This window comes from Pseudorca crassidens, chromosome 16, assembly GCF_039906515.1.
Source record: "Pseudorca crassidens isolate mPseCra1 chromosome 16, mPseCra1.hap1, whole genome shotgun sequence".
Lineage (NCBI taxonomy): Eukaryota > Metazoa > Chordata > Mammalia > Artiodactyla > Delphinidae > Pseudorca > Pseudorca crassidens.
Genome location: NC_090311.1, coordinates 41971912 through 41987666, shown reverse-complemented (window position 1 = coordinate 41987666; position 15755 = coordinate 41971912). Strand labels below are relative to the sequence as shown.

Here is a 15755-nt window from a genome sequence, read left to right as displayed (position 1 = left end):
TATTGACTTATGAATCTGAAATTCTAGAATTCATCTTTAGGCTTCAGGAAAGGATTGATCCAAGAGCTTAGTGATTTTAAGCTTAAATTTCAAGCTTTGATTTTAAACTTAGTGATTTTTCAGCTTTGGTTTCATTGGTGATAACTTCATTTTAAGACAGGCTTTCCTTATATCTCAGTCTAACCTATCTATTCTCCATGTTCTATATGCTTCCAAATTAATATCTGTAGCATTCCCCCCAAAGTCACTAATCCCTTCCGTTTAGCCCATTTTGTCACATGCTCACCTCTGAGCCAGCCAATCACTGTGGCCAGCGCTTACTGCCTTAGCTTAGGTTATAAACTCCACGTCTGGAATAAGGTAACTGTCAGCATGCCCAGATCACAGAAATAGAAACTCTTGAAAACAGAAAGAAGGATGTCAGGGTGCCAATAAACAAAGCGCACTCTACTTCCATGATAAGAGAGTCAATTTTAACTATGCATATAGGTATACTTAGTGTCTGGATTCTAACTCCTGATATAAAGAATAAAGACAGATATTCTCCCAGGAGGATAGGAAATAATTTTGTTATCATGAACTATTAAGTTGAACGACGTAAAATTGCCACTTGGAAGGGTCAAAATGGTAAAAATCAGCGACTTCATATAGATTAACAAATATCAGCTTTAATGGAAAACTGGGCATGATTGCCTCAGCAATTCCGAAGATGCAATCATTAGTCAGTACATATTATATAATATCTTCCAGTGTTTAACTAGCTTATTTATTAGTATATCTTTGCAGTAATGAATTTCATTAAGTTTCCTAGAGGTATATATTTTCTCAATTTATTTAAAAATTTCAGCAAGACTGGAACTTCTTAAGGTTAGATATTCATTGGATACTGTATTGGAATATTGGAAGCTCAAAAATGACCTATAGTATAGTTATCTTTAAATATATATCCAAGATACAAATGATTTGGCTGTGTTCATGAATTGGAGTGTAGATCCCTGATATTCTATTTTTTATATGCATGAAATAAACTGCTTTATTTCTGGGGAAGCATTTACTCTCTTCATGGGTTTCCTGGGTTTGTATGTTTTTGATATCTATGCATGAGTCCTCTCTGGACACCTCTTGATGAGTCAGTCTTGCCTTTGTCTTGGTTAACTGCTGAACCATTTGGATGGGGCCTTACTGAAAAGTTAACTATGTTCAGATCCTTGTCAGAAAGCAATAATATCTAATCTTTATTCACAAATACATATCAAAACTTGCTTTTAAAAAGCATTCTTTAAGGACTTTTGCCTCTTCATTTTATAGGCATACTAAGTGCACTTTGGCAACAGCTCATGCCCTCAGGGAATTGGTGGGAATTGCCACCATTCTTGAAATACCTACATGTGGAGAAGTTCTTGAAGGAAAAAACTCCAAAATCACGTTAGTGTTTCTACCAAAGGGAAGTTAAAAATGTTAGTTACAACACAACCTTAAATGACCTCATTGAAAAATATTTTTCTTTGCCCTCTGAGGCCTAAAATAAGTTTTGTTTTTTTGATCAGTGATTTTCTTGATTATTCAATACACATAACTAAAATTGTTACATCTTGTTTTTGCTAATTGCTAGAAAACTCAGAGCCAAATCTGTGGTCACTCTCTTAGAATGCCATGCGAGACCTTTGGTGTTCATTTAATTTTGCCCATCCTTCTTCACCCTCTTCCTAAATTTTTGGCCAAAATAACACTTTTCTTAATAACCAAAATGAGAATTAAATGTAGAACATAAAAAACAATAAAATTATATACCAAAAGAAAGAAAAATATGAATAAAATTTAAATAGAGACAATACCTATAGTCACACTCCACTAAAGTAACCACTGTTAACATCTCTGATGTCTCACTTATCATTTAATTTATCATTTACAAATTGGACCATGTCACTATAAGCTTCCTAAAATCCTCTTTGGAACAACATGGTATCTATCTGCACTTCTGTATTTATCGACATCTATACTTCGACATTCCATCTTTCCGCTCTATACTGCCTAAAGAAATCTTGTCCCTCCTTTGGTGGCTGTAAGAAATAAGGACAGGTGTGTTACAGCAGCAGGCTGTCACTACCACAACAAGCTCAATTCAAATCCTAAGCATGTCAAGGAAGTGAAGTCCCTCATTGTGCAATCTGAGAACCACTTCCTCAATGATACTTTTTGGGTACAGGAGGAGGCAAAGCAGGTATCACCAATAGTTCAGCCTGATTTACCTGATTTATTTAGATTTAGTGGAGGAGAATTGGTCAGAAGTAGAAAGAAGATGTCAGTGATATCCTAGAAGTTCTTAACATGCATACTTCAATTTCTACATTTATATGGGATGAAAAATCCCTCCTTTCTATATTTCCTTTTATGCTCTATCTAATTATCCACTAAGTATCTTCCTCATAGTGGTTGACAGCAATTTCTGAGGGATTCCTAAGGGCTGCTTACTTCCTAAAAGGGGGAAGTAGTGTGGTATTCTAGACTTTCTCTGAAGGTGCTGCACACCTCCCTAAGTGATAACTTTAATGATAGTTGCTTTACTTGGAACCAAGTGCTAAGCATTTTAAGCTTCTGTAATCCAAATTTTGCAAAAAATAATACACTGATTTTTATTATTTTAAATTAAAAGTCTATTTTTTTGGTGTGAATCTATTTTTTTTACTAGTTTTTGAAAACCTTTTCTCTAAGGTACCATTAGTCTCCTTGTACATTTTATTCTGTATTTTCCCCATTATACTCTTCATATGCATATATACACACACATAAATGTAGACCTTATATGTACATACAAATGCACATGGAACTTTGCAACTGCGTATTTTTAAAGTTGATTTCCTTTGACTAATACTGCACTTGTTTTCACTTTAATATGAAATATACATGTATCTATCTATCTATCCATCCCTAGAGGATTTCTGGATAACTTGAAACACTGACACTTGAAAGATTTTCACAGTTATTAAAAATAACTCTTACTTAGTAAATGCAAGAAAACCTGTAAGGTCTTTATTTCTCATAGACATGCTATTTTAATTTTAAAGTGACTTCTAACACCCTGAAAAATAAAATTTATATTTTCTTAAGTGCTATGAAAGTTTTCTTCATATTAACATTTCAGTTTAACACCTAGTGGTCTCATTTTTTTCTGAGCATATATTACAAATAATGTACTTCAAACCCAAGCCAGAAATTAGACTGTATTAAAGGAAAATGTATATAGTAATGACCCATATAATGAGTTTTTACATTGTAATTTCTCACTCTATGTGTACAAATTGAGTTACAGATTTAGTCATTTTCAGAACATAATTCAGTTTGTAAATGTTTGAATGTGCTTCTCTCTATAACGATTTGACAACTTCTGGCTTAAGTCCATAGTCACAGCAGTTCTTCTGATGACTTTTTGGAGCAGAACCTGACTCCTTATCTTCAGTGTGTGTACATCTTGCCTGAGGGCAACACTTAGGCTATAACGTGGCAGATCCAGAGATGTTTATGTTCTTGAACCTCAAGAACCAATGCCCATGTAGGTTTCACTACATGAAACCAGTTATGTGGAAGATAAATTAGAAAGGAGTGGTTCTTGATACAGTTAAACCTGAAAAGACAATAAGCAAGGGAAGGGTGGCTTAACACAAGGCTAACTCTAGGTACCGGCACAGAGGGTCCTTTGAGAATTTGTAAAAGATCCTTCTCTGAGAAGAAAACTTAATCTCCCTCACCCCAGTAATGATTACAAAAATTCAATCACTGTGCATAAAACAATTTAGAGAGGTGAACGCTTACTCCAGACTGATGTAGCCCATGCCAAGGTGTACAGCTTGATGAAGGAAAGAGCAGACTGGATTTCGGCCTTCCACTTGGGTAATCTTCTGGGGGCACTGATGGGCAGGATGCAGTGTGGGCAGCCTTAGGATAGTCTCTGTGTTTAGGTCCTCAATCTAATTCTGTATATCTGGACTAATTTTTTTTATTGATAGAGACATTTCAGATATATAAGACATATATGTGGGTAATCAGATAAAGTTGATCATTTAGATGATACAGATGAAAAATAACTATGCTTTCAAAGCAAAGTATTAAAATCATTCATTATTTTGGATTTTAATCTCATTTTGTATTTTTTAAAAGATCACGTGTATTTTGACTATCACTATATGCTCCTCTAATCATAAGGTTAAATATTTCAATTAAAATAAAGAAATCATGGTGATGGGAGGAAAGTGTATAACTCTAACCCTAAACAACTCACAGAATTTACGTAAGTATTGCATGCATGTATATGTATATGTATACAGAAACACACATGCATACACTACACACACACACACACACACACACATATATAAAATTAGGAAGGCCATGCACTTTTTATTTTATAATATAGTCCTTTTATTTAAGTTAAAATATTACAATTATTTTTTCCCATTCAAATACTAACTGCTTTCTTAGGGCAAGTTTGAATTGCTCTTTAAAAGATCTAATTAAGATATTCAACTCTTTTTATTTCTTTGAACCTGTCTTCTCTGTCATAGTTCAAGTTTTCATCATCTCTGATTGGAATTGTTTCCCATAAATATCTTTCAGCTTTTAGGTAGTCCTTCATATATGACTAGTGTCATTTAGCAGGGAAGATGGACCTGAGTGTTAATCTCATTCATTTTCAAATCTTTGCTCTAACATGTATGAGCTTTATGATCTCTAACCTCTGCTATACTCTCCAACTTATCTGTTGCAATTCCCTCTTTATTCCCTTATAAATTATCACCAATTAAGCATGAATTGAAGAATTATAGGTTTACAGTCCCTTATTTACAATTTTAAAATGTAAAGACATTCTGAACAATTAATTTTTTTGTAGTTCATCAGGTGACAGAACAATCCTGACCTGTTGTGAGGCTCATATTGACTCTATGTACCCACTTAATGTAGATATTCATACTTCACTATAGAAATATTAATGTATTTGATTATGAGATACAACCCCAGACCCCAATGAAATGTTGCATAATCTTCTATATATGGATTAAACTACTTACTATAAAAAAAATCTGTATTTTGACACCCACCTGTTGGCAAGGTTTTCAGAGAAAGGATGTGAATTTATAATTGCAGCAACACCTGGTATAGCCAAGCCTCTGTGTACTTGTCCATTGTTGGAATTGTTCTACCACAACCATACCTCTCTGTACAATTGACCCTTGAACTATACAGTTTGAACTGTGTGGGCCCACTTATGCATGGATTTTTTTCAATAAATATATTGAAACACTCTTTGGAGATTTCTAAAAATTTGAAAAAAACTTGCAGATGAACCATATAGCCTAGACATATTGAAAAAAATTAAGAAAAAGGTGAGTCATGAATGCATAAAATATATGTAGATACTGATCTGTCTTTACATAGGCATAAGGTGAGTGATATTTAATATAAAATTAATAGTGTGTTTGTTTTCTTACTGTTTTATAACTTTGGTTTCAAAGAATTACAGTACTATACAGTATAACTCTCTTATAATTGGAGAAAATGCATATTAGCCTATCATCACAGATAAGAGTTTTTTTTTAAAAGTAACAGTTTCCAATCCTGCATTGTGAATATGACCATAATACTGTATGCCATAAAAATTTTTATAATGATTTATTCATTAGCGTAGAGGTGAGGCTGTTGTGAAGCAATCATATGGATTACACTAGGTTACCATAAAGCAATCATATTTCTGCTTCTTTGTTGTGACTGCATAGATCATCAGACCTGTAAATAAATACGAATTTTGCTTTTCACATTGTCTTATTTTTTATGCCTAGTGTTAGTAATATGTATAATATCTACAGTGTTTTATATCTTATAAGACAATATTGATGTAAATTTTGACAGACAATTCTTGTAAACAGATGGTGTAAACTTACATTATTGATAAATACAGTATAGTACAGGAAACGTATTTTCTCTTCCTTTTGATTTTCTTAACATTTTCTTTTCTCTAGCTTACTTTATTGTAAGAATATAGTGTGGAATGCATGTGTTAATTGCCTGTGTTATTGGTAAGGCTGCCAGTCAACAGTAATCTATTAATAGTTAAGTTTTGGATGAGTCAAAAGTTATACTCAGATTTTCAACTGCATGGGGGTCAGGACCCCTAACCTCCACATTGTTCAAGAGTCAACTGTACTCCCTTCTCTCCCATCCTCTTACAAAAATCCCATATATCCCTCAAAATCCATCTTAGTCATTACTTCTTCCCTGACTCACCTCTCATCCTTGTTGATTATTGAAAGACATCATTTCTATATCCTGTCTTTATTCTTGCCACCCAGTATTGTGCTTACCTATTTATATGTGTCATTTCTACTAAATCCTAAAATATGTGAGAATTAGAACTGTGGCTTTTTTGTCTTTATATCATTAGTTCTTATCATTATCTTAATAAATAGCAGGGTCTTAAAACCTTTTGGGTTAATGCTTATTAAAAAATATTTATGGGAAATAATCTTAGCAAGAATAGAAGTCTTATTTTCCCCCCAAATATTTAACCACATTGGCCTCTGAGACAGGGCTCTGTGGGGTCACTAACAGAGTTTTACATCAGGGTATCCCAGAAGAAATTTAAAACAAATAAATAAATTTAAAACATTCTTGTTGAATGCCTAACATATGTTTTGACTTCTTATTAACTGCTACCTAACTCACCCACACGGAAAGAGTGAATAACTATTATTCACATCCTTATGTATTTTTAGATAACTAGCATTTATTAGTCATAACAATAATATGAACAAGAGACTAAATTTTTAATACTCTCATTAAAATTGTTTAACAGAATACTTACTCTCACATCTCTGCCTTCTTTAATTTTGAGAATACTTAGTGTACTCAAAATTTTTGAAGAAAGAAGTCAATTGCATTTTTCTGTCACTTGAAGGAAAAAATGCTACTATCCTTAAGTATTTAAATGTAAATTATCAGTGGTATCAAAGTGTATCTCTTCTAGATTTGCTATATGATAGGAATTACTCACTACCATATAAAGCAACTGAGAGAGAAGAATTTCTGCCCAGTTTGCCATTTGTTTCTCCTTCTGAGTTTTCTACTTAAAAAGATATGCTAGGATCTTATGGAAGGCAAAATGGCATTTATGTATCTTTGCTGAAAAGGTAGATGCTTGGCTTTTATCCTACTGTTAACTGTGATATTCAATTTATTTACTTCAGAAGGATGAAGAGATAAATTGACTGCAAATGTAAAATTGTGATTCTGAAGAGCCTCAGTTACCATCCAAACATACACTGCAATTTGATTTTCTTATTTTAATATTCAACAACTTCAAAGTAAAACTGAGAGCTCTTGGCTTTTTATTCCTGCTGTGTGAAGCATTAGAAATATTGCATTCACTGCTTGTATTTTTTTCTGAACAACTATTAGTAAAACTTGAATACCAGTGATAGTTAACATTTTTGAAAGATATTTTTCTACCATCAAGGATTTACCCCATTTAAGTGAAATATCATGACATTCTCATTTTTTAAGATTTATACTCTTTTCGATATTATGTGGCTATGTAAGCTGGTTAACAGGCTATGTAATCCCCAATTTGTGATATCATATCAAATATATAGCTTTGTTATGTGCATTAATTGAATCATTTGCCTGTGGCATGTTTTTGTGCAAATAGACTGTAACTATAAAATAAGGAGCAGTATATTTCTTTGGGAACACTTTTACATCTATATTTTGAGATTTAAATGATTAAGTTTTCAACTACTGTTTATCTTGACTTTGCTGTTGCCAAAAAGCAAACAACTTAAAAATTAGAGGTAAGGTTAATAGTATTTTAACTTTCAGAAATTTTAACTTTCTTGAACTTTCAGAAATTTTGTTTTAGCAGGCCTTTTAGTTTGTGTAGAATTGCCTTTAAATTGTGTAAAATTGTGTAAAGTTCCAGTAACTAAAACTTTTTTGTCATTAAAATACTTTCTTTTTTGTTCTAAATGCCTGTGGATTGGCAGGTTTTAGTAAATATCTATAGCCTCTCCAGCATCCATTCAGCTCCTTTTCTCTTTCCCTCTCCCCTGCCCTGCCCAAATTGAACTCAGTTTTTCCAGCATGTACCCTGGGTGAGAATGCTCCCAATGTTTTGTGTGGGCTCTGAGTAGTTTAACCACTCAGAGTAATTCAATATGTGCCTAACATTCTCTTGGCCATGATTCAAGAATGAGAACATGAGGCCTTTCAGGTCAGTCAGAACCAACTGGACTCAATTCTGGGGCTTTGAATCTAGAACAGAATGTAAAAGTAGCTCAAGGAACTGTCAGAGTCCTTTTTGGATGTTAATACTACAGAAGCAGATCTGAAAAAAAAAGAGAAAGGTACTTTGCCTGGGTCACAACTTGAAACTACTTGATAAATAGTAATCTGATAACTTGTATCTGGAACCTTTAATTATGTGAAACTATAAGTGACTGTCCAAACCAATTTGAATTGTTTCTTTCTGTCACCTTCAATATAGATTTCTAACTATTACAGAGGGTATTGAGTTTTTATTGCCTAATAATGTTTTTCTTATCAGCAAGTATTCATAAAATGATTTTACTTTATAGCTGTACTTTGTAGCTTCTGACACTTAACTTGAGAATTAATATAAGTGTGTACCTGTTGATGTGTTATACCGTGTCTTTAACCAGGATTTTAAGACTTTCATTGAGTACAGATAAATTAATTTTTTATATGAAAAGTATTGACTAAGTACTAGAATTGTTTTTAGTGTTTTTGAATTTATTTACATTTAGTTTCAATCAATTAAGAAATACTCTTGAGAGGCTGCTCCATTTTAATACTTTCAAATGATCATGAGTTTTTCTGCCATTTAAATTAGTATAAACTAACTAAATACACTGAAATATGTTTAAGCAATATTGCCTATTTTTTAAGCATCATGTTTTATATTTGTATCTATTATTTCTAGTCTGAGAGAATTAAGGTCAAAAACTAAAGTGAACCCTGTATTCCTATCAAGAGATAATAAAGCTCATATTGATTTGATGATAACAGACACATTTCCCTAAGTTTTATGCTTATTTAGTTTCTAAAATTTAATCATAACTTATCTTAAAATTCTGTCATTAACTTCACTTGAACTTTTCAAGAATTCTTTTTGAGAACCCATTGTGTATGTCTCAGTAGAAACTTATTGAAAGAGGCTGCTTTATAAAGATTAGTTCATGTTTTGTGTATATTATATGACTTTTGAAGATTTGCTTAAGAAAAATAAAGGCTAAAGTGAAATCTTAAGAGGGGATATTATTTCTCTGCCCTTCAGACAATTTTCTGAAATGGATTTTCCAATAAGATGCTGGAAAGCATTTTCAATAGTGAAACTTTATATGCTAACCAAATTTAAGGGTTGTAATTTACTTTTAATTGTAGACCTGAAAGGTTAAATTTTTTTTCCTAATTAAATTCATATTTATTTTTTTATTTTTAATAGATTTTTATTGGAGCATAATTGCTTCACAATCCTGTGTTAGTTTCTGTGGGACAACAGAGCGAATTAGCCATATGCATACACATGTCCCCATATCCCCTCCCTCCCATCCTCCCTATCCTACCCCTCTAGGTCATCACAAAGCACAGAGTTGATCTCCCTGTGCTATGCTGCTGCTTCCCACCAGCCAACTGAAAACTTCCCACCAGCCAAATAAACTGAAAATTTCTCTTAATTCTTTAGACTTTTATCTCTAATAGTATTTTAGGTCTAGGAACTTAGTTATTATTTCTTACACATTTTTGCCCTAAATGTTAGGGAAGCTGCTGACAGAAAAGAAGGTGATGATCTGATGAAAAGAACCTATGTCTTTTGAAATTTTAGACAAAATAAGGAAAGGATCAGAGTTGACAGAGAAAATGATCAGTGTCAAAAGTCCTTATTACAAGTCACAATGTTATTTTAAGCGGTATTAGTTTAGCTCTGTTTTATTAAATAATAACAATTTTAATACATAAAATATGTGCACTTTAACACAGTTCAAAATAATAAATTATTTTACTTTGTAGATCTTTACATTGTAGATCATTAAGACTCTGTCTTCATATAACCTCTGAATGGCTATCATATCCATCCTAGCTTAGTAGGATCCAGAATACCAAGTAACCTGTGACCAGGAGAGACACTGTAATACTTGTAATCCTGTGCCTTTATTAAAACTGCTCCTGTGAGAAAAGGGCCGAATATAAAGTAGCCATTTCAAATAGAACACATTTTATTTAAACGTCTATTTTAATATTTGTGTCATTTGCATATTTGAATTCATCTTTGGAAATGGTGGCTAATAATAGTCCCCAGTTATGATTTGTATCAGTATCATCAGGGATAAAAAAAAGCCAACCATGACCAATTTATGTAAAAGGTACAAAGATCATCTCTTATCCTAGACACTGCTATGGTTACATGTTCTGCAGTCTCCAGTCGGCTCCAGGCTCCATGCCTTTCTTCTTGTCCAGGGCTTCTCTGTTGATGCCAAAAGGAAACTCACATTTTGGGATGCCAAGTACATACCTAGAGGTCAGAAGTGTTAATAAACTGTTGAATGAAATTTTGACCAATGAAGATCAAGAGTTGATAACTGTTCCTCCCTTAATTTCCCCGGAAAGAAGGTTCTGAAACATATTTCTGGCTCTGTGTGTGTTCTAAGGGGTTGATCCAGCAGGCATTCCTATTGATGTCCCACTCAGTAATGCACCTTTGATTGGCTCTCCTCCTTCTCTGCTTAGCTCTCCACCCTACACTCCATCTCTCAGAATCCTATTCCCCAAAATAAAACATTAGCCGTTCAGCATTTACCTCAGGTTCTAGGGCAGGGGGCTTTAAAGTTATCCACGTACAGTCTCTTCTTTTCATTATAACAATATAAAATGCAGTCAAATATATATACTTACGATACTCTGTTCAGTTGATGGGGAAACATTTTTTTATAAGAACAATTTTGAGCCTTAGTTAAAACTACTTTTTCTCACTGTGTAGTATTTTCTGTACTAAAGTTACCAGATTCTAAAATTCATATTCAGGAGAGAGAAAGATCCCTAAAAAAAAAAAGAAATGTTGAGAAAAAGGAATATATATTAATTCCTATTATTATAAATAAAATGCATGCTTATAATTTGAATAATATGAAATATAAGGCAGGAAAAATTTTCTATTTTAACCAAAGATAAAGTATATTTAATTTTATATTTTAATTTAAATATATTTTTAAAAAATGAAACTTATTGTTTGTGCCCGTAGATATCCCGCCTTTTCCCACATTTCATGCATTAGCATTTTCTTCTTTTGTAGAATAGTATAGAAAAATGTGATTTTTTAAAAAATGGTAAAAAATCATATGATTATATGATTTTATCAGTTTATTTCATTAGTTCATTTTTGATGAATATTTAAGTTTATGTGCTTTTCTAGATATTTTCTTATAATTTTCTGGAAGTTAAGGTACTCTACCAAGGTCTAAGCATCTTTTATTTTGTATGCATGTGTATTTCTCACCTATTCTTTTTCAAAAATTATAGTTTCTCTTTGCATGCATTTAGGAATTGTTCAGCTACCAACCAGTATCCTATTGTTATCATCCACCTAACTTTTGTGATTCTACTTGTTCATGGATAATTTTAACACATGACACTCTCCCTTTATTTTCACCATTTTTTCCTATCATTGACTTTATTGATTTCAATGTTCCTGAAGATCATACATCCATAAACTGATCTTATCAATTCAAACAGTATTTATTTTCATTCTCTCCAATACTCAGTCCTACATAATGACCTTCAACTCTCAATTGTATGTTTATTTTAATACTGAAATCCAGCCTAGTCAATTTACCCAATTATACTTTTACACTCAGTAATCCTCATCATGTCTGTACTTCTGTCCTTACTCAGCTTTACCTATTAACCATCTCCTTTTGGGAAAAGCCACTTGAACATCAGAATTTCTTATACAAACTTCTTGCAGGAAACTGGACTTCACAAGGCCTATATTTGCATAATTGAAGGAAACTACTCAAAGCACTTTTTTTTCAGCATTAACAAACACTGGGGAAATCTGCTGCAAAGTGATTTTTCTGTTCCTTCTTAGACATAGATTCAGCTGAACACTTATCCTACCAGATGAGACAAAAAATCAAAGTTGACCCTGTAGAGCAACCCATTTATGGCATCCTATTATGGTATTTTAATGCTTCTTCAGCTTTTGATGCCCTATTCATTTAGTTTTTCCATGTTTGTTAGGTTCTATTGCCTCACAGCCTTTACAGATTAGCTCCTTTACCTCCTTAGAAGCTCTTTCTGGTGTCAGGTACTGATGTTTGTGCCAGACTGATTCTTGAGTCTGAATGGTGAGAAAAACATTCTGTTTCCCTCAGGACATTGAGCTTCAAATGAGGACACTGCCAGAATGAAACTGGACAAGCTATTCACACCTCCTAGGAAATGAGAGGACTTTGCTTTTTTGGAGCCCAGAAAATAGTACCTCTATGCCACAGTAATTGGTCTATAACTTCAAGGACCCTTGTTTTCTTTTGTCCTTTAGAGCAAAACATTGGGCATTTTGGTTGACAAATTGAGGCTAATAGCTTTTGCCTGTTTAAAAAAAGTACTACAGATACTGTTAAAGATTTGTAGGACTTAGCTGCTTTTTCTATTGACTACCATAGAAGGCTAGATTCTCTGCAGATTCACCACAATAACAATGATGATTTTTCATTAAATGAAGAGAACCTGCATTTTCCTTTTCCATAATTCTATTTTGACAGCTATTCAGAATATCTACTCTCTGTTATATTCTAGCAGCAGATTTACTACAATATGTATTTGGTCTGTACCATGCCTCTTTGTACACAACCAATTCTTTTTCATTATCAACCTGACTTTTACCTTCTCTTTATGCATTCATTTCCACTTTTCCCCTGAACTTTGGTACTGAATCTTTGCAGTGTACCAATAGATTATTAGACACATTAGAATAAATTTATGGATTAGAAGAGAAAGATTTTGCTGCATATTAGATTGACCCATGTGAAACTCGTAGTATTTGAATATTTTGACATTCAAAAATGACATTTAAGTATTGACCAAATAAGCAAACAAATAAATAACATATTCTATTGTAAAGCATCTTACTAGATTTTAGCTACTGAATTGAGGATAGATAAAGGGTTATTTTTCATCAAATAAAATAATAATATATAAGGAATTATTTATTCATCCACATATCTTAGTCACTTGGTTCTATTTTGGCTCACAATCCTATAGCTACTTCATTTGTCCATCATATCTTTTTTGATTATCTTTTCATTAAGTCACTGGCCCTGACCAATAGAATCCTTTAGATTGCAAATTCTGCTAATTATATTTAAATAGGGCAGAGGTTAGGGTACTGTATCTGGCTTTGGATACTTTCTGTGTTGAATGGATACTGTTACCTGTAAGAATCTTTTCTGAGAATCTGAGTGCATTTGGGAATATGAATTGGATATGGGATCTAGTAAAAGTTAGGCTACTCTGCATACACTTGAGCTTAAAGGGAGAATGGAGTTGCTGGATGTAGGCCATTTAGTCTACTACATGATCACTTTTAATTCCCACAACTCTTTAAGAATGTGATAAAACTCAAAAAATATAATTGGATTGCTTTTGAAAACTAGAAAAAGGGCTGATATTCCTTGTATGGTGACATGGCAGATGGAAGATTAAGTCATAGAAGCAGAGTAGGCTCAGTATTATATGTCCCTAGAAACAAGTAGATCATGGGGCTTTGCACAGACAATAGAATTGGGTTTTCCAGCTCTCCGGGGAGTAGGAACCCCCTAACTGATACCTGAGTTACACAACCCATTAAGTAGCCTCAGGGATGTTGCCAATATCAGACTAACAAAGAATTTTTGGGTGATCCAGCTGCAATACACAGTCAAAATACACAGTCTATCAAATAGTTATGCACAAAAATACCCTCCATTTTTATGCTCATTGTTCTAAGGCTGAATACTTTCAACTATTGCTATATATGTGAAAAGTAAATATTTAATGAAGTAACAGGAGATTTTTTATTCCAGACTGCATAGATTCTTTCAGTTTTGAAGGTCTTTTCTTCTAAGAGTATCTCTTAAGATCTTTTTTTCTAAGAGTGTCTTTTACTCTAAGTAAAATAATGGCTTAGAGGCAGGTACTTTCAAATTAATTCCAAAAATCAAGGCATTTCTGGAATCCATTTCAAAATAAATCTGTATTTTATATGTTTATAGTTAACAATAAGAGAAAAATAACAAATAATTCAAGTATAAACTTCCTCACTTGTAGGAATAGATATATGAATTTCTACATAAAATTAATTTTTCAAAGCTTTTCAGTTGAGCACTCCAAAATAAGTGATATTGATACAACTTAACATTAAGTATTCCATCTTTGGCAATATTCTAGTACTTTCAAATTTAATCTTTTTCATTAGTGCATTTAAAGTTTGAATTTCTAACCATTTAGTTTTATACTGTATCAGTTATGGTACATGATAAATTATTATTATAACACAGACTCAAGATTATAAGGGTGTTAGTAATATCAAAGTTTACTTCTTTCATTTATTTATTTATTTATTTAATTTATTTAGGCTGCACCACGTGACATGTGGGATCTTAGTTCTCTGACCAGGAATCAAACCCATGCCCCTGCATTGAAATCACAGCGTCTTAACCACTGGACCACCAGGGAAGTCCCTACTTCTTTCCTTTACAATGGCCCAGTGGTCAGTAGTATAGGGCAGATGGGATAAGCTCTAATTCATGAGGTTATTAAGAGATCCAGATCACTTTCATCCTGTGACTCTTCCATCTCCTAGATTTGTGGCATTCGTATTGAGTGCAGTGAGTGAGCTCATAAGCCCATGGAAAGGAGAAGGAATACTCCTAAGCATGAATTTGAAGGAGGTGACCTAGAAGTTACTTCAACATTACTTCCTTTCACATCACATTGGCCTGACTTAGTCATATTGTTTTACCTGGCTGCAAGGGGGCTGGAACATACAGACCCTAGCTGGGTAGCTGTGTGTTCTGCTGAAATTTGAGATGTTTTCTTACTATATGGGGGGAGAGAATGTAAATGAGGGACAGCTAGTGGCCTTTGCCACCCTAATCATTCTTTCTTACTTGTTGGAAGTATTAATATATTAGCTTGGGGATTTGGGACCTTCTTCCATGTCTTTCAGTTATTTTGCATAAGAAAGGAAAATATAAGCCTTCATTTTTTTTAGCATAGAACTCACATGTAAAATGTGGGGCCTTAAAACTAAACGTGCATCACAGGCAAGAGGAGCCTAAGGAGACGTGATGACTAAATGTAGTAGAGTGTCCCAAATATAATCCAGGAAAAGAAGAGTGACAAGAATAGGAAAGAATAGGGGAAGAATAGAAAATACGCATAAAGTATGGACTAATAATAGTGTACAGTATTGGTTCATTAATTGTGACAATGTGCAATCCTAAATGACTAAGATGTCAATAATAGGTAGGGCTTCCCTGGTGGCACAGTGGTTGAGAGTCCGCCTGCCGCTGCAGGGGACACGTGTTCATGCCCCGGTCCGGGAAGATCCCACATGCCACGGAGCAGCTGGGCCCGTGAGCCATGGCCGCTGAGCCTGTGTGTCCGGAGCCTGTGCTCCGCAACGGGACAGGCCACAAAAGTGAGAGGCCCGC

General features: G+C 33.6%; 1 protein-coding gene across 1 annotated transcript in view; it reads left to right on the top strand.

The window, feature by feature from the left end:
• The first annotated feature begins 8272 nt into the window (after positions 1-8272).
• Positions 8273-15755, top strand: part of PCDH15 (protocadherin related 15) — a 1039293-nt gene continuing 1031810 nt past the window's right edge. The window contains exon 1 of the mRNA XM_067710150.1: positions 8273-8390. The gene's annotated coding sequence lies outside the window, so the exon portion shown is untranslated. The remainder of the gene's footprint in view (positions 8391-15755) is intronic.